Genomic DNA, 20,091 nt, shown 5'->3' on the forward strand with positions numbered 1-20,091 from the left:
TCAAAAGATTTTAACTGTTGATGTTTCTCATTTAAAATTGGTGCATCCAGACATGTAAGAAACATAAAATTGCATTTGGATTTGACTTCAAAAATCAGTCAAACAACCACTTGGGGAGATGAAACTTGGAGCACTTGTTCATTTTTATATGGAGATTATGAAAACAAAATTAGGGCTCATGAATAATTTGAGTGAATTTGGTTTGCCTCTAAAATTGGCCTCCTAAAATTGCAGTATTGGACATTTAGGAAAAACAAAATTTTTTGCAAACGAAATGAACCTGGAAAAGTGCTCAAATGGAATCATTAAGATCTAAAAACCAACATACTTGAAGTAGTTTCAATGTAGAATCTAGGGGTACAATTAATTTTACCTCATCAATCACAAGTTGAAAGATATGACCTCACAAACAGGCCTTCCAATCATTCTGAGCATCTGATTTGCAGTCAAAAGTTAAAAATTTCATTTGGAATTGCATTTGAAAACTAGTTAAATGAATTTTTCATAAGCTCAAATTTAAAAAATAGGATATTTTTGACCTCTAGAATGCATTGGTGAAGGAATTTTCACATTTGTGTCAATTGGGTCATAGTTATTCAAGGTCAAATAGGGCTTCCCAATTTTTTTAACAAAGTGCATTAGCAAGACAATAATTAACAACCAACTTTGGGAAAATCAAAACCCTATCAAAACATGTCAAAATGACTTGAAATATGAAACATGGTTCTCTAATATACATGCTAAAAATTTCCAAAGTGGCGAGACACTTAATTAGGTGCAAGATATTCAAATGCAAAGTAGGCTTCCAAACACTATTTGACACTTTGACAAATTTGCAGATTTGACGAGTTCACAAAAACACATCTCACTGAATGAATCAAGTTTGAAACATATGAATGAAAAACATTTATAAGGGGTACTTTTTCATATTTTTCAAATATGGCACTCAAAATCCTTGTGGCTTTTTGAGTTCCAACACAACGATGAGAAGGGAGATCATTTTTTTAAAGGTAGGAGAGACCCTATCTCACACGTTGTAGTTGGTCACCCTATTTTGGGACTAAACATGCATAAATTGTTAGTTGAAAAACATCCACCCAACATATAGAAAGATAATGAAAATGATTCAAAATTGGAATAGTTTCAAGATTATATCTTTTGTTTAGGGTGACAAATGGGATCTAGTAATTGAGATCAATACCTTAAAAAAAGCAATGACAAATTGAGCTAGAATTAGACAAGATTTTTTCACTTGTTTATATTTGGAATACTAATTAGGAACATTAATTTAAGTGGGAACAAAATGAATGAGAGCAATAATTACATTGAGAACAAGACACATGATAAAATATGTGAGAGCATGACATGAATATGTAAAAATAATTAAAGTGGGCACAAAATATTATTAAAATGTTAATTTAATTTAATTTATTAAATTACCCTTACTCCCTTCTTAAGATTTCCCTTTATGCACTTGTATTTCCATTTAATAATTAATTAGTAATTATTAAATGTCATTTACCTCTTAGGGTTTCCCTTTTAGGTTTTTCGATATCCTTCTATAAGGATTGATCTTTTGCAAATATCTTGCATTCTTTCAGTCCGATAATACAATTTGCATATTCTCAGAACAAAATCCCTGCCTCTTCTTTGTCTTTTCTTCTCTGTGATAGGTTATTGCATGTAGGTGTTCTTCAAGTTTTGTGGATTTGTATTGCTCAAATCCTTCATAGTATAAGGGCTTGACTTGATGTAGCTTGTTCTTATTTGGAGAAAAAGAAGAATGAGGGTTTGACAGAACATATCTAGATTTTTCTGTCTTTTTTTTTTTTGTGAAAATAGGGGGTATCTAATATATGGAGCAATTTGAGGCCAAAAAGACCTCACAATTGGATTTAGAAGATGTCAAAACCCTATTTTCATATACAATTTGTCAATTTTAGACAATGTTGATTGGGAAGACAAATATTTTTTGCATACCAGGGTCATAGGGCCTCTGACACACATATCGAGGCACACGTACAATTTTGAAACAAAAACTAAAAAAAGTGTGAAAACATCATTATGGTCATCCTACTCATAGCAACCATTATAGCGACACTGCTAGTGGTTGACCTTCTCACTGTAGTGGCATCGCTAATGGTCGACCTTCTCACTGCAACTGCCTTTGCCAGTTTGTGTCACCGCAACCTCGCTAGCCATTAGTTTTGCACCACTCTGACACCAACTGCACTGCCCACCCTCCACCACTACTCTGCTTAGCCTCTGGCTCTTTGTCATGTGGGGGGGCTAGAGGCCAACTCCCTTTTAAACTTTTTTTATAGCCTTCTAGAGGCCCTACAAGTCTTTTCTCTCTAACTTGAGCATATAGAGGTGTTTTTTGGATTTGAAAGAAGGGTTAGAAAGCTGATTCAGAGACGAAGATGATAGTGAAAGTATTTTTTGGATTATTTTTCTAGTTTAACCTATTTTTTGGCTCAAAGTCAGATGATTCCTTTTATCTTCCAGGGGGCATAACATGCTTTTTTTAGCTCCATTTTTTCATTTGAAAGAAGTGTTGGAAATCTCTTCTCGAGAACTTTCCAGATTATCTATCATTTCACCACTATTTTTTACTTGGTATTTGCAATACTCAACTAAAGTCTTTTTCCTCTATTCTTGTATACACATTCCTTCTACAAGTTGGGCTTTGATTTTTTGCATTGTGGGGGCATTTTTTCATTATTTTCTATTACAATATTAGTATATAAAAAAACTTCAAAAAAAAAAATCTTAAAACAATGGTCAAGAGCTCTTCTCATCTAGTACTTGTAAACCCACATAACTATCACACATGGAAATATGCTATGTAACAACTTCTCTGTTGAAAGTGTTTGTGGTCTTGTTTAGATACAATGCAATCAGTATTTTGAAGTCAATATCAAACTTTGCAGCACAAGAATAAGATGGATGAAGCAATAGGTCTATTTTTTATTTGAGTTTTTCAGACAACTTACAATTTCATCTTGATGAGTGTTCCATTCCTTAAGAAATGTGGGACAAGTTCAAGGACTTGTTTGGTACCATCAATGAGTTCAAAGCACTTCAAATTGAGGCAGAGCTTACTTCTCTTGTACTAGATACTTTTCCCTTTATTGAGGACTTTCTCATGAGGCTCAAACAATAGAGAAATTTTTTATAGGGATGCAAGAAAGAGAAGCCAAACAAGGAGTGCATCTATCTGATTCTATGAAATTTTTGAGGAAACTTTTAGATTTTCTCTTCTACCTTCTATTCCACTATGGATGCCTTGGGTCCTAGATTTATCATGCCCACTTTTGAGGTCTTTTATAATTGATTTTCTAGAGAGTAGTTCAAGCTTACATAGTTGGATACTATCACAGGTTCAAAGACACATGCATTGGTTGCTCAAACATCTATAGGGAACCTAAAGTAGAAATTGAAGCCCAAGAGAGATTCAACATGTGATGAGAGTTCCTCCAAGATTACTCCTAAATTAGATGCTTGGAAACCCACTCCAATGTGTAAATCTTCTAAGTTTGGTGAGTCTTGCTCCAAGACTAAGAAATATACAAGCAATCCTTGCAATTTTTTGTGGCAAGGAAAGACATCCAATTTCCAGGTGTTGAAAACATCTTGAGGTAGAGGAGGCCATGAAACAACATTGTATTGCTTCTCTAAAGCCAACACTTCCTTTAGGGAAAGGATGTGCTTTTTCTACATGAGCATTTTCTTCTGCAACTACTTGAATTCTTGATTCAAGTGCTTCTCACCTTATGAAACACTCACCTGATTTGGTTACCTTTCTTTCTTAGACTGTTACTACAAAAATCATAGTTTCTGACTCTACACAACTTTTAGTTTTAGGTTCATGAACCATCTCTTTAGAGGGTGGTTCACTACAGGATGCTCTCTTGGCTCTGGCCATTTTGATGAACCTCTTTTCTATCTTTCAGATTTTTTGTTCCAACTCTAGTAAGACAATTGAGTTCTCAACACATGAAGTGATAATTCAAGCTGTCCATGATCCTCACTTGGTTTTTCCTATTGGGAGTGTTGATCTTCAGTCTCACTTATATCAGTTTAATGGCTTTGAGAGCTCTGACTCTATAGTTATTTCTCTTATTGCTCAAGCAGACATAATGAGCGAGCTTTGGCATGAGTGTTTTGGCCATGTCAACTACATATATCTATAAAAGATGAGCACATAGGATCTAGTGATTGGGCTACCTCATATCTCTTGTACTGACAGTATTTGTCAAGATTGTGCACTTGGAAACCATCACAGAGATCCATTTCCATTAGGTAGATACACACGTACTAAGGTACCATTGGAGTTGATACATAGTGATCTTATGCCATTACCTACTCCATCCTTTTCTAGTGCTTGATATGTGCTTACCTTCGTAGATGACTTCTCCAGATGCACATGGATGTAATTTTTGAAGTACAAGTCTCATGTCTTTGATTCATTTGAAATCTTTAAGACATTTGTGGAGAAGAAGTCTAGTCTTTCTGATGGGCATATACACACTAACAATGTTAGGGAATATGTGAATCAATATTTTAGAGATTTTTGTATTGATAATGGTTTACAACATCAATTCATAGTTCCCCATATCTCTTAGTAGAATCGGGTTGCAGAGAGAAAGAATAGGACATTACAGGAGATAGCCAATTGTATGATACAATCTTGAGCTATGAGTTCTTTATTTTGGGATAAGGCTATCAATTATGCCAACTATATGCATAATTGGGTGTCTCACAAGGCATTACGACACTTGAATCCTAAGGAGGCTTGGACTCATGTCAAGCTTGATGTTTCTACATTCCACATTTTTGGTAGTGAGGCTTGGGCATTTATCTCAAATGCTCAATGAAAAGACATGCAGTGAAAGAGTCGATCACTCATCTTTGTTGTCTACTGTGAGGATGTGAAGGCATACATGTTGTTTGAACATGATTCTAGAGATGTCTTGTTTCAATGAGATGTTCAATTTGATGAGCATATCCTTAGATGGAGCCTCGATCACTAGACTCTCCCTCACTACCTAGTACTTCCTTTACTCCTCCACATGATTATGCAACCTCTAAGGAAGATCTTGATATTGAACCCCCTTCACCACCTCCATCAATTGTTCAGTGAGTGCCTAAGTAAGCTCATGGTACTGTTGATGCAACAAGACCTATGGCAGGTGATCCTTCAAATTTTTGTCACTCTCATACTTAGACTTTTGGTATTGGACTATTGAGTCATGTCATTTTAGATGATCCATAGAGTTTTTCACAGATGAAAGAACACTTAGAGTGGGATAGGGCTATGGATGAGGAGTACTCTTGTTTGATTAAGAACCACACATGGGATCTTTGTCCTCTTTTAAAAGGAAGAAAGTTAGTTTGGTGTCAGTGACCATACCAAGTATGTTGTAGATGGTTCTATTGACACGTACAAGGCATGTCTTGTTGCAAAGGGATTTTCACAGGTTGAGGGTATTGATTAATCTGAGACATTTGCTCTTGTTGCCAAGATGAATTCTATTAACCTTTTGCTCTCTCTTGCAACTTCATAGGGATGGACAAATTTTTAGATGGATGTAAAGAGTGCCTTTTTGCATGGAAACATACATGAGGAGACCTATATGGAGTAGCCTCTTGGTTTTGTGTAGAACTCTTATTTGGTATGCAGGCTTTAGAGGTCTTTATATTGTCTCAAACAAGCCCCTTGGGCTTGGAATGAGAATATGAATTCCTTCTTACTTGCTTCAAAGTTCAATCAGTGTCATTCTGATCCTACAATTTACATTCAACATCATGGGGATGACTTATCGATACTTGTGCTTTATGTAGATGATCTCATCATTATAGGTAGTTCATCCTCCATGATCTAGAGCATTCACCGAGCTTTGTGAGAGCAGTTTGAGATTAAAAAAACTTTGGAGTTCTGCACTTTTTTTTAGGCCTACAACTTGTTTAGTCTTCAGATGTGATAGCTATACTCCAATAGAAGTATGCTCTTAATATGCTTCAAAGATTCAACATGCTTGATTGCAAACCTGTTCCCATAGCTTTTTAGTTAGGTGTGGTTTTATCTACCACTTGCACTACTCCTACAATGGATTCCACTTTATATAGACAACTTGTGGGTAGTTTGTTGTACCTGAAGCACACACATCGTGATATTTCCTTTCCAGTTGGACTTATGTCTCGATTCTCCCATGATCCGCATGAGAGTCATTGGAAAGATTCCAAACATATCTTGAGGTGAATTAGGGGTACTACATGTTATGACATTCACTACACATTAGGGGATCCTCACATTGTTGGTTACATAGACTCAGATTGGGCTGGTGATATTGATGATTGCAAGTCTACTTCTGGATTTGTTTTCTACCTTTTTTCTGGTCCTATCACATGGTCTTGCAAGAACCAACATGCTCAGACATTATCATATAAAAATTCAGAGTACAAGGAAATTATGTTAGTTATTCAAGAGTTTTTATGGCTTCAATAGTTGATGACAGAGTTTGGATTTCCTCCTAATAGTCCCACCTTTCTTTGATATGACAATCAAAGTGCTATACACATTTCCTACAACCCAATTGAGCATTAGCGTACCAAGCACATTGATCTTCACATGCACTTCATTAGGCATTTGATTTAGGATGGCTCTTTGAGCTTGGAGTACATTCCCACTACTAAGAAGGTTGCAGACATCTTCACTAAACTTTTTGCAACCCCGCGGTATCTTCAACTACTTTCTATGCTTGGGGTGAATGACGTTGTCCTTAGGGGGTCTTAGTGATTTTTCCTTCCTTCTTTTCTTGCTATCTCTTTTTGGAGTAGGGATTTTCCACAAATTTAGCTCTTAGGGTTTCCCTTTTAGATTTTTTGATCTCCTTCTATAATGATTGATCTTTTGTAAATATCTCTCATTCTTTTAATATGATAATATAATTTGTATATTCTCAAAGAAAAACCCTTGCTTCTTCTTTGTCTTTTCTTCTATGTGATAGCTTCTTACATGCAGGTCTTCTTCGAGTTTTGTGGATTTGTATTGCTCAAATTCTTCAAATACACGAGAACATGGCGTGGGCATATAACTCTTTTTTTTTTATAAATGTGGAGTTGAGCTAAATTTACACGATTGCCCCTTATTTTCTTTTAGAACCCTTAAAAAGGGGGTTCAAGGTATATGATAACTGTTAGAATTCTTTTAGAATAACTAAGAGGGGGGGGGGGGGGTTGAATCAGTTATTCAAGATCCAAATGCCCTATTAATACATTTTTAATGAATCCATACCTTTTTTATCTGTTCAAACTTAAATGAGTCATATAAGAAAATTATTGTAAATCAACATGCAAAGATAAAACATTCAAGATCAACACATGACACAATGATTTACGTGGAAACTCAATTTGGGAAAAACCACCAGTAACATGCTACTTGATTCTAACTCTTCTGAAGCGATGCCCTGTTAAAAGCCTGCCCTTTTAAAGGCTTACAACACACTATTAAATGTGACCTTGTTAGAGGATTTCACGAAACTGTTAGGAATGGGCCTGGTTAAAGGTCTTTAGAACATTCACTTGGAATGTTACCCTATTAAATGATTTATCTAATGGTTGTTAAACCAACCTAAGTCCATAGGATTTATCTTATTGTTACAATTGCTAGAAAGTAACGATAATGGTCTTTTGATCTGATATAACTTACAACATACTTTGCAGATTTCAGATCACTCTTTCAGTTCAATCCTTATACTTGGCTTCAATCTCTTTATCTCTGACTAATTGTCTCCATCTCAAGCTTCATCTTCTTTAGTCTTCTTACTCATCTTGCCAATGCAATCATCCTTGTGGTCGTCTATCCAAATAGAGTTCCTGTGCTTTCTTCTCCTTAGCACATTCTACACCACTTTATGCTTTTATGCTTGACCACGAATCTCTCTCTCTCTCTCACTATCCCCTTTTTTTATTAACTTATGTCTTCTTATATAGAAGTCTGATTTTCCCTTTTCCGCTCAATTTTTCTTTTCCAATCTTAGGGTTTCAAAATGGATTAGGTAGGATACAATGTATCTACCCCATATCTTGTTCTCTTCTAGAAACTTTTCTAGTTGTATCTTAAAAATGTTCTGCATGGTGTTCTATGCCACCAACTCATCATTCTTATCTTCCTTTTAATTCATAGATTTCTAGATAACAAATTTGTTGGCTTAGATTTGATGAATCTTCGATTTCCAAAATAATGCAACAACTCGATATTATTGAGTTACTGGTGCTCGACACTTCTGTGTTACTCAGCATTATTGAGTTACTGGTGCTCGACACCCCTGTGTTACTCGGCATTATTGAGTTACTAGTTCTCGGCACCTCTGTGTTACTCGACATTATTGAGTTACTGGTGCTCAGCACCTCTGTGTTACTTGGCACCTATACCTACTCAGTACTTGATTCTGCTCGGCACTTAATTCTGCTCGGCACTTGATTCTGCTCGACACTTGGTTTTGCTTGGCACTTTAACTAAGAATTTTCTTGGCTCTTACTAGCTTGCTCGGCTCCTTCTCTCTAATGAACTTAGTTTGAGCTTTGCAAAAGACTTAGCTAAAACCTTAGATCTTTTGATATGTTTTAGTGTGCTCTTTCTTTGTATCTTTTAGTATGTCATCCAATACATTGTTTCATGAATGGGTTAACTGATCCTTGTACTTCATTACAACATCATAACTTCAACCTTTCTCTAGGTGTTCTAGTTACATCTTATTGATTGCCTCCACCTTGACAATCAACTAATCGATAGTATTTGGATCACTAAAGCAATTGTCATCCTTGCAAGTAGCAAGTTTGACATCAATGACAAAACAATGATTGAGGACATTCTTTACCAGTTCCATATATTATTCCAACAACTTTTCTTATGGTCATTTCAATCATTTCCAACAATCTCCCTCTTTGGCATTGATGGCAAACCAAACTCATCAAGTAATCAATTTAGAGTAATCAATTCAGTTACCACCAAGATTGTATATATTTGCTTGTTGCATTTTTAGTACTGATCTCATATATCTCCCTCTTTCTTTCCATTGATCAGTTTTCTGCATATTTCTCCCTCTTTGACATAAATGCCAAAGATGTAGCATCTTTATCATGCAAAATATAAGCTTTGGCTTCTTTTTATTTTTCTCCCTCTGTCACCATGCTTGTGACTGATTTGGAGTTTCTATTCCTGCTGTCATCCTTTGCATCAACCTGTTAATATTTCAATGATTTATTCCTGTTGATGCAAGGCAGCTTCCTTGTTGCCTTAAACTGCTTGACTTAGGGGTATAACCCCCAACTTGCCTCTAAGATATTCATAGGCATCCTTTGGCAATGGTTTGGTGAAGATATCTGTAGTTTGTTCCTTTGTGTGAATGTATTCCAATTTCACTTGTTTGTCTTCTACCAGTTCTCTGACATAATGATACTTGATTACAATATGCTTGGTTTTTGCATGCATCACAGGATTTTAGGATATGTTTATAGCACTTTTATTATCACAATACAATATCACCAATTTTGTTACTTCTTCTTTCATTGAATTCAATAAATGTGTGAGCCATACAATGTTTATACAATTGACTGCAGCTGCCACATATTCTAATTCTGTAGTGGACTGGGATATACATGTTTGTTTCTTGCTAGTCCAGGTAACCAGCCTTTTGCCTAGAAATAATGCACCTCCACTTTTTCTTTTTCTGTCATCAATGTTTCCTCCCCAGTCTGCATCTGTATATGCATTAAGTTCAAATTTTCCATTCTTTTTGTAGTATAAACCAAAGTCATCAGTCCCTTTGAGATATCTCATTATTCTTTTTACTGCTATGAGATGATTTTCTTTAGGATTAACAGAGAACCTAGCCACTATTCCAACTGCTAATGCTATGTCTAGTCTACTATGTACAATATATTGTAGTTTTCCAATCATGGATCTGTACATTGTTTGATCGACTTCAGCTGACTCATCATTTTTGGATAGCTTATTTCTTGTGGCCATTGGTGTGCTGACTGGTTTGGATTCCTCCAATCCAAATATTTTAAGAATTTCTTTGACATATTTTGATTGTGTAATAAATATTCCATGTTTGAGTTGATGTACTTGCAATCCAACAAAAAATTTGATTTCTCCAAACATAGACATCTCAAATTCATCTTTCATTTTGTCAAGAAAGCCTTTGCAAAGTACTTCCTTACCACCAAATACTATGTCATCCACAAAAATTTTAGATACAATAATGTCTTTACCTTCTTCAGCTTTGATGTACATGTTACTGTTATCATCAGTTCTTTCAAATCCAATTTGCATTAGATACTTGTGAAGTCTCTCATACCATGCTCTAGGAGCTTGTTTCAAGCCATAGAGTGCTTTGTGTAACTTACACACCATATCCCTATTGTTTTCATCAACAAATCCTTCTGGTTGTTCAATGTAGACTTCTTCTTCTAGTATACCATTTAAGAAGGCAGATTTTACATCCATCTGATAGACTTTAAAATCTTTGTAGGTAGCATATGCAAGTAAAGTTCTTACTCCTTCCATTCTAGCAATAGGAGAAAATGTTTCTCCATAGTCTATTCCTTCTTCTTGAGCATAACCCTTACATACTAGTCTAGCTTTGTTTCTAGTAATCTCACCATTCTCATCTAGTTTGTTTCTGAATACCCATTTGGTGCCAATCACATTCTTGTCAGTTGGTCTAGGAACCAAACTCCAGGTTTTATTTTTCCTTATTTGATCAATTTCTTCTTCCATAGCTTTATACTAGTCATCATCTTGTAATGCACCATGTACTGTCTTGGGTTCAAATTAGCTAATCAGACATGATTCATGTTTTAGTTTGTTCCTTGTCATTGGTCTTGCACCTTTGTCACCAATTATTTATTCAGCAGGATGATGTCTTTTTACATATTTGGATAATCTTGGCTCTGTCCTTGTTTCCATGTTTGATCTTTCGGATTCAGGATCACTATGCACTTAATTTTCAGGTTGTTCATTATGTGTACTATCTTTAGAACGAGATTGTGCATTTTCTTCATTCTGTAACTCGACTTCTGAATGCAACTCGACATTCACTGGTTGTGAATCGGCTGAAACTGACACTTGTTGTTGATTTTCAATTTGATTGACATCATCCTCATCAGTAGTCATTCCTTCATAAGAATATACAAAGGTTCTATATTCTTCCATTTTCTTTGGTATTTTAGCTTGGACTTCTGTGTGCTCATCAAAATTTACATTTGCACTTTCCACAATTTTGTTAGTGTTAATATTCAAACACTTATATGCCTTCTAGTGGAGTAACCAAGAAATATACCTTCATCAATTTTTGCATCAAATTTTCCATTTCTAACATCTTTAAGGATAAAACATTTGCACCTAAACACTTAGAAATGTTTTACATTTGGTGAGTAACCATACCATAATTCAAAAGGTGTTGTATTTGTACCTTTCTTGACTTGTACTCAGTTTAGTGTATGAACAACTACGTTATAGCTTCTCTCCAGTATTTTAGAGCAACATTCTTTTCCATCATTAATGTTCTGGAATAGTCAATTACAGATTTGTTTCTTCTCTCAGCAATTCCATTCTGTGGGGGAGTTCTGGGAGCTGACATTTGTCTTTTGATTCCATTGTCATTATAGAATATCTTGAATTCATTTGATGTAAATTCACCACCTCTATCTGATCTTAGGCATTTCAAGCTTTTTCCAGTTTCTTTTTCAACTCTAGCCACATATCACTTAAACATTTCAAAAGCATCAAATTTTTGTTTTAAGAACATAACAGTCATCATCCTGGAATAGTCATCAAAAAATAACATTATGTATTTATCTCCTCTATAACTTTGTATTTCCATTGGACCACATAAGTCAGTGTGAACTAACTCAAGTATCTCTTTAGATGTATAGTTTTTGCTTTTGAAACTTGATTTTGTCATCTTTCCTAGCTGACATTGTTTGCATATGATATTATCAGGCTTCTTTAATTTTGGTAAACCTCTGACTTTCTTCATTCTAATGATGTTGACTAGATTATCAAATTGACATGACATAATCTTCTATGCCATAACCATTCATCATCAAATTTTGCAAGTAGACAAGAAACATCATCCATATCAAGGTAAAAAAAATTACTCTTTGTTTGTTCTCCTTTTCCTATCAGTTTACCATCATTGTCATAGATTTTTGCAGTTTTGTTTTCAAATTCCACTTTGCAACATACATTGCCTAATTGTGAGACACTCAATAAATTGTAGTTTAATCCTTCAACATAGTATGCATTATCACATGAAAATTTTTTTGTGAGCTTAATGGAACCCTTTCCTTTGATTTGACATGGAGCATCATTACCAAATCTAACACTATTTCCATCATACTGAGTAAAGTTAACAAACTTACTTTTGTCTCCTGTCATGTGATGTGAGCATCCACTATCTATGATCCATCTGTCATTCTTGTTTATACATGTCACCAGTGATGTGGCTTCTTCTTCATTAGATTGGTCCTTCATGGCTACATAAACAACTTCATCATCATTGTCATCAAAATTTTCTTCAACAATATAACACTTCTTACCTTTTTCTTTGTAATCTCTCTTGTCATCATCTCTTCTGTTCTTGTATTTGTTGCCTTCCTTGGAATCCTTTTTTTGTGGACACCTTGCAGCAATATGACCTACTTCATTGCAATTGAAACAAATGATAAGCATCTTACCTTTGAACTTTCCTTTGCCCTTGTGAAATCTTCTAGCGAGCAATGCTTCCAATTGTTCCACATCTTCCTCATTAGTGCTAATTTCACTAGATACATACTTCATTTTTCTTCCTTTCCTTGATTTCACCTATTTGGCATCTTTCAGTGATAACTTGGCCTTAAAAGTAGATTCAACATTTTCAGGTTTGTAGTTGTCAAAGTTAGATAACTCAAATGCAGTGAGTCTACCTATTATACCTTCAAAGCTTAGATTATTTCTTAGTATACATCTTAGCTCTTGTATTGCTGATTCTCTAATAGCATAGATAGGGAGCAAGGTTCTTAAGAACTTACTATTAATAGTACCTTCATCCAGTTGACCATTCAAGCATCTTATTGCACTTACCACTTCCTTTATTCTTGCACCATACTGAGCAGCATTCTCATTTTCTTCCATTCTCATGTCATCAAATTTTCCTCTGAGACTTTCTCTTTTTGCTCTTTGTACATTTTGATCTCCTCCATAGATGTTTGATAGGGATTTCCACATTTTGAATGCAGTGTCACATTCTTTGATATCATCAAATTCAACATAGCTGAGTGCAGATGCAATTTCCAGCATTGTCTGGTTGTGTTCTTGCTTGTTTTTCATGTCTTTAACAGTAGGAACACCTGTTGGATCTACATGTTCAGCGACAATTGAATTTTGGGCCTAATTTCCTATGGATCCAAGATGTAGCTTCATCAAACTTTCCCATTCAACAAAGTTGTCCTTGTTGAGCTTGGGAACTTCTCTCTTTGGCATTTTGATCTTTTCTGCTAGTAGTCCCTTTAAACTGAATCAGCAGTCAGGCTCTAATACCAATTGTTAGAATTCTTTTAGAGTAACTGAGAGGGGGGGTGGGGGGTGAATTAGTTATTCAAGGTCCAAATGCCCTATTAATACCTTTTTAATGAATCCATACCCTTTTTATCTGTTCAAACTTAAATCAGTCATAAAAGCAAATTATTGTAAATCAACATGCAAAGATGAAATATTCAAGATCAACACATGACACAATGATTTATGTGGAAACCCAATTTGGGAAAACCACCAGTAACATGCTACTTGATTCTCACTCTTCTGAAGTGATGCCCTATTAAAAGCCTACCCTGTTAAAGGCTTACAACACACTGTTAAATGTGACCTTGTTAGAGGATTTCACCAAACTATTAGGAATGGGCCTGGTTAAAGGTCTTTAGAACATTCACTTGGAATGTTACCCTGTTAAAGGATTTATCTAATGGCTGTTAAACCAACCTAAGTCTATAGGGTTTATCTTACTATTACAATTTCTAGAAAGTAACGATAATGGTCTTTTGATCTAATATAACTTACAACATACTTTGCAGATTTTAGATCACTCTTTCAGTTCAATCCTTATACTTGGCTTCAATCTCTTCACCTCTGACTGCTTGTCTCTCTCTCAAGCTTCGTCTTCTTGAGTCTTCTTACTCATCTTGCCAATGCAATCATCCTTGTGATCGTCTATCCAAACAAAGTTCATGTGCTTTCTTCTCCTTAGCACAATCTACAACACTTTATGCTTTTATGTTTGACCACGGCTCTCTCTCTCACTATCCCCTTTTTTTTATTAACTTATGTCTTCTTATATAGAAGTCTGATTTTCGTTTTGCCGCTCAATTTTTTTTTTCCAATCTTAGGGTTTCAAAATGGATTAGGTAGGATACAATGTATCTACCCCATATCTTGTTCTTTTCTAGAAACTTTTCCAGTTGTATCTTAAAAATGTTCTACATGGTGTTCTGTGCCACCAACTCATCATTCTTATCTTCCTTTTAATTCAAAGATTTCTAGATAACAACTTTGTTGGCTTAGATGATCTGACGAATCTTCCATTTCCAAAATAATGCAGCAACTTGGTATTATTGAGTTACTGGTGCTCGAAACCTCTGTGTTACTCGACATTATTGAGTTACTAGTGCTCAGCACCTCTGTGTTACTCAGCATTATTGAGTTATTGGTGCTCGACACCTCTGTGTTACTCAGCATTATTGAGTTACTGGTGCTCGACACCTCTCTGTTACTAGGCACCTATACCGGCTCAGTACTTGATTCTGCTTGGCACTTGATTATGCTCGACACTTAATTCTGCTCGGCACTTAATTCTGCTCGGCACTAGATTCTGCTCGGCACTTGATTCTGCTCAGCACTTGGTTTTTCTCGGCACTTTAACTAGGAATTTGCTCATCTCTTACTAGCTTGCTCGGATCCTTCTATCTTATGAACTTAGTTTGAGCTTTGCAAAAGAATTAGCTAAAACCTTAGATCTTTTGATATGTTTCAATGTGCTCATTCTTTATATCTTTTAGTATGTCATCCAATACACTTTTTCATCAATGGCTTAACTGATCCTTGTACTTCATTACAACATCATAACTTCAACCTTTCTCTAGGTGTTCTAGTTCCATCTTATTGATTGCTTCCACCTTGACAATCAACTAATTGATAGTATTTGGATCACTAAAGCAATTGTCATCCCTGTAAGTAGCAAGTTTGACATCAATGACAAAACAATGATTGAGGACATTCTTTACCAGTTCCATATATTATTCCAACAACTTTTCTTATGATCATTTCAATCATTTCCAACAATAACATGCCATGGATGTCTAACTCTTATTGTCAAGTGGAGTTGAACTAATTGATTTTCCAAAACTAAATTTCATGGGTTATTCATATGAATGACTTTAGGATTTAGTAAGGGACTAAAATAATTCACTTCAATTTGTAACATATGCATTGTTGTCAAGGATTGGTGGGTGTTTAGGCACAACTTGGTGGAATAAACTAAATTGCAAAGGTTAAATAAATGTTAATTCTATTTGCATTAGCAAATCAAGATTTTATGTGCATCTCAGTAGTTGTTACATTATCATTGATGATTTAAAAATAAATAAACGTCTTCTGTAAAATTTAACATATAAAAAAAGTAGCACAATGTGCACTAGGATGGCCTACAATACAAAATTTGTAAAAATTATTTGGAATTGAAATACTTTTAAGGTTGTAGGTTTGATTTAGGTTGATGAATGGAGATCTAGGAATTGAGATCAACACATGAAAATAAGAAATGGTGAATTGAGGTAAGATTACACAAGAATTTGTCACTTGTTTTTATTTGGAACACTAATTAAAGTGGGTACAATATGTATGAGAATGATTAAAGTGGATGCAACACACGTGACAAAATACATGGAAACATTAATTAAAGTGGGCACAAAATACACGAGAACATGGCATGGGTGTATAACTCTTTTTGTTATGTAGAGTTGAACTAAGTTTATGCAAGAATTTTCCTCTTATTTTCTTTAAGAACTCAACTATAAGGGGGTTCAAGATATATGGGAACATGATATGAGGGTCCAACTCCTTTTGTTAAGTGAAGTTGAGATTAATTGATGCAAGAATTTGCCCCTTTTAATCTTTATAAAAGAGAGTTCAAGATATAATCTAGATTATGGAATGTTATTCTTTTATAAATTTTATATTCTTTTATTTAAATGTACATATGAATTTTTGGAGAATGTATGTGCATATTAAAAAATATTTGGTTTTAGATGAACAGATAAAAAATTGTATGATTTAACACACTTCAAATCACACTTCAAATCAATTTTGATAAAACAAAATTGAACACAAGGATGCTAAGTTGTATGATATAACAAAACTTGCAATTCATTTTTGAGATTTTTAATTATATCCATAACAAATAAAGAACACTAAAAAAATGTGTAAAATAGTAAAGAACATGAAATGACTAGACATGTGTTACACATTTTACCCTCTACTTGTTTTGAATAGTGTATCTTTAAATCTTATTTAATGTGTAGGTGCACTTTCAGTACACCATTTTAAAACTTTTAAAGTTGCCTCTCATAAAGAATTTCCCAAACTTGTTTCTAGTTTGCTTAGCAATGTTTCTATGAAGGAAAAAGATCAAAGTTCTAATGCAGATGTGAAAGTTCCTATGCCACAATTCAGAGTTTATTGCCTTGGTTCAGAATTATAGATTTAGTTTGATATGATTTATTATGCTTCTTCAGCTTCATGTTCATAATCTGACTTAGAAAAAAAGGAACAATTGAGTTAGTCTTCAAAATTTTTTGATTGAATATACAAAAAGGAGCAGAATTGGAATTGGAATTAGAATTGGGATGGAGAATCACTTTTCATGTTTTTCGTAATGGGCTATCTCATTATACAGTAAAGCTAAATTCATCATGCAGACTCGAGTTCGAGATAAAGATAAAGATTCCCAATATTATCTTGAAGTTGAAATCGAAGCCGAGCAACATCCAACATGTGAAAGATATGATTGTGTTTGAAAGGTTCCTATTGGGGGTGCATACTGTTTAATTGTTGTGCCAATGAGTAATTGTATCGATAGTGGAATCAAAAAAGTTTACGTTCTTACTCAATTTAATTCAGCTTCTCTCAATCGACACCTTGCAAAGGCATACAACTTTGGTAATGGAGTAAACTTTGCGGATGGCTTTGTTGAGGAATTTCTATAGAATATTTCGTTTCATAAGCAATAAGTATAATATGAAAGGCCTTGGCTGCTACTCAAAGACCTGGAGAAAAGAAAAGAAATTGGTTTCAAGGTATGACAGATGTGCATTAGTTTCACTGGTTTTTTGAGGATGCAAGAAATAAGGAAATTGAAGATGTCCTGATCCTATCTGTAGATCACTTATACCGTATAGATTATATGGACTTTGTTTAGAATCACAGAAGTAGCAGTGCAGATATTACCATTTCATGCATCTCTATGGATGATAGTCGTGCATCTGATTTTGGTTTGATAAAAATTGATGATAATGGTCGAGTCCTCTACTTTAATAAGAAGCCAAAAGGAAAGGACCTGCAAGCTATGGGCGTGGACACAACTATTTTGGGCTTATCACCAAAAGGTGCAAATAAAAAGCCTTATATTGCAGCAATGGGTGTCTATGTATTTAAAGAGGATATCCTCTTGAATCTTCTAAGATGGCGGTTTCCTACTGCAAATGACTTTGGCTCAGAAATTATTCCTACCTTAGCAAAAGAGAAAATCTTGATCTCACTGCACAACCATCTAAGTTCAGCTTCTATGATATAGAAAAGCCTATTTATACAGCACCTCGGAGTATACCACCAAATAAAGTTCAGCAGTCTAAGATCGTGGATTCAATTGTTTCTCATGGTTGTTTCTTGAGAAGCTGTTCTATCGAACACTCAAACATTAGTCTCCAATCTCGCATGAATTTGGTGTTTCTTTAAGGGATATGGTAATGCTTGGTGTAGATTACTATGAAACAGATAATGAAAGAAGATCACTTCTTGCAGAAGGTGGAGTTGCTATACGAATTGGAGAAAACACTAGTATCAAGAATAAAATTATAGACAAAAATGCACGAATTGGGAAGAATTTCACCATCAATAATGAAGAGAATATACAAGAGGCTGATAAGACTACTAAGGGATTTTACATTCATCGTGGAATCACCGTAGTCCCATGAACTCGACAACACAATCAAGGATGGGTTAGTTATTTGAAAACCCAGTGACGCAGCAAGTCATTGCTAGGTAAATCCAAAATAAAAAATAGAACTTTGGATCGGAATTGTTTAATGTACAAGTACAATGTGGAATGACAAATCCAAAGGATTTGTATTGCAATGATACAAGTGCATACGTGTTCTGAGATATTGCGCATCCAGCTGAAAAAGTGCATGGACTGTTTTCACAACAGATATGGAGGGGAAATTCTTCTGTTATATACCCATTTAATAGCTCTAGACTAGTCTCATGTTAAAGGCTTCAGGTTACAAATGATATCTGATCTCTAGATCCTTAAAAGTTTGAACAGAGCATTAGATAAGAGAAGCATAAAGCATCAAATTGGCTCTCAATCACATGATTCGGCTATCATTATCAACTTAAAAGATTAGAGCCATTATGACATATCACAAGTGTCCGATCAATATTGCTTTGGTAAAAAATACCCTCCCATGCTTATTTTCCATGAGGAGAAGCTAGTTTCTTATTTTCCACAAGGAGAAGCTATTTTATTATTTTTCACAAGGAGAAGTTATTCACTCATTCTCTGCCAAAGAGAAGGTCATGTGGGTATGATTCACAATATGCTAGTTGATATACACAAACCATTAGAAATATGTAGAGACTGCGAGAATAAAATGCAAAGTGTGCCAACAATTCATATGGATAATGTCTATCTTCACTTCGAGGGTGATGAGCCGCAGGTAAAAGTGGACAAGCTAACCTTAACTAAGACACAACTTGCTTATGATTACTATTATTTGGAGCCACAGTGTTAGAATTCTTTAGAATAACTAAGAGTGGGGGGGGGGGGGGGGGGGGGGGGTGAATCAGTTATTCAAGGTCCAAATGCCCTATTAATACTTTTTTCACTACTTTTAATGAATCCATACACTTTTCATCCATCCAAACTTGAATAACGATATTAGCAAGTTACAGTAAATCAACATGCAAAGATAAAACATGCAAGATCAACACATGACACAATGATTTACGTGGAAACCCAATTTGGGAAAAACCACGAGTAAAATGCTGCTTGATTCTCACTCTTCTAAAGTGATGCCTTGTTAAAAGCCTGCCCTATTAAAGGCTTACAAAACACTGTTAAATGTGATCTTGTTAGAGAATTTCACCAAATTGTTTGGAATGGGCTTAGTTAAAGGACTTTTGAACATTCACTTGGAATGTCACCCTTTTAAAGGATTTATCTCATGGCTATCAAACCAACCTAAGTCCATAGGATTTAAACTAACTATTACAATTGCTAGAAAGTAACAATAATGGTCTTTTGATTTGATATAACTTACAACATACTTTGCAAATTTTAGATCATACTTTCAGTTGAATCCTTATGCTTGGCTTCAATCGCTTCAGCTCTGACTGCTTGTCATCTTCTCAAGCTTCGTCTCCTCGAGTCTTCTAACTCATTGTACCAATGCATCCAAATTAGGGGTCTTCTTACTGAAATAGAGTAACTATGTTTTCTTTCCTCCTTAGCACCTCCTTCAGCATTTCATGCTTTCATGCCTGACCACCTCTCACTATTTCTTTATTAACTTATGACTCCTTAAATAGAAATTTGATTTTCCTTTTTCGCTCAATTCTCCCTCTCCAATTTTAGGGTTTCGAATGGATTAGGTAGTATACAATGTATCTACCTCATATCTTGTTCTTACCTACAAACTTCATCAGTTGCATCCTTATAAATGTTCTACATGGTGTTCTGTGCCTCCAGCTCATCATTTTTATCTTCC

At 34.9% G+C, this 20,091-nt stretch overlaps 1 pseudogene; it reads left to right on the top strand.

The window, feature by feature from the left end:
- LOC149577709 (glucose-1-phosphate adenylyltransferase large subunit 1, chloroplastic/amyloplastic pseudogene) overlaps positions 1-18,334 on the top strand; it is an 89,757-nt pseudogene extending 71,423 nt beyond the window's left edge.
- Positions 18,335-20,091: the final 1,757 nt, after the last annotated feature.

Source organism: Cupressus sempervirens, chromosome 1, assembly GCF_028749045.1.
Source record: "Cupressus sempervirens isolate cs-2001-9-10 chromosome 1, ASM2874904v1, whole genome shotgun sequence".
Taxonomy (NCBI): domain Eukaryota; kingdom Viridiplantae; phylum Streptophyta; class Pinopsida; order Cupressales; family Cupressaceae; genus Cupressus; species Cupressus sempervirens.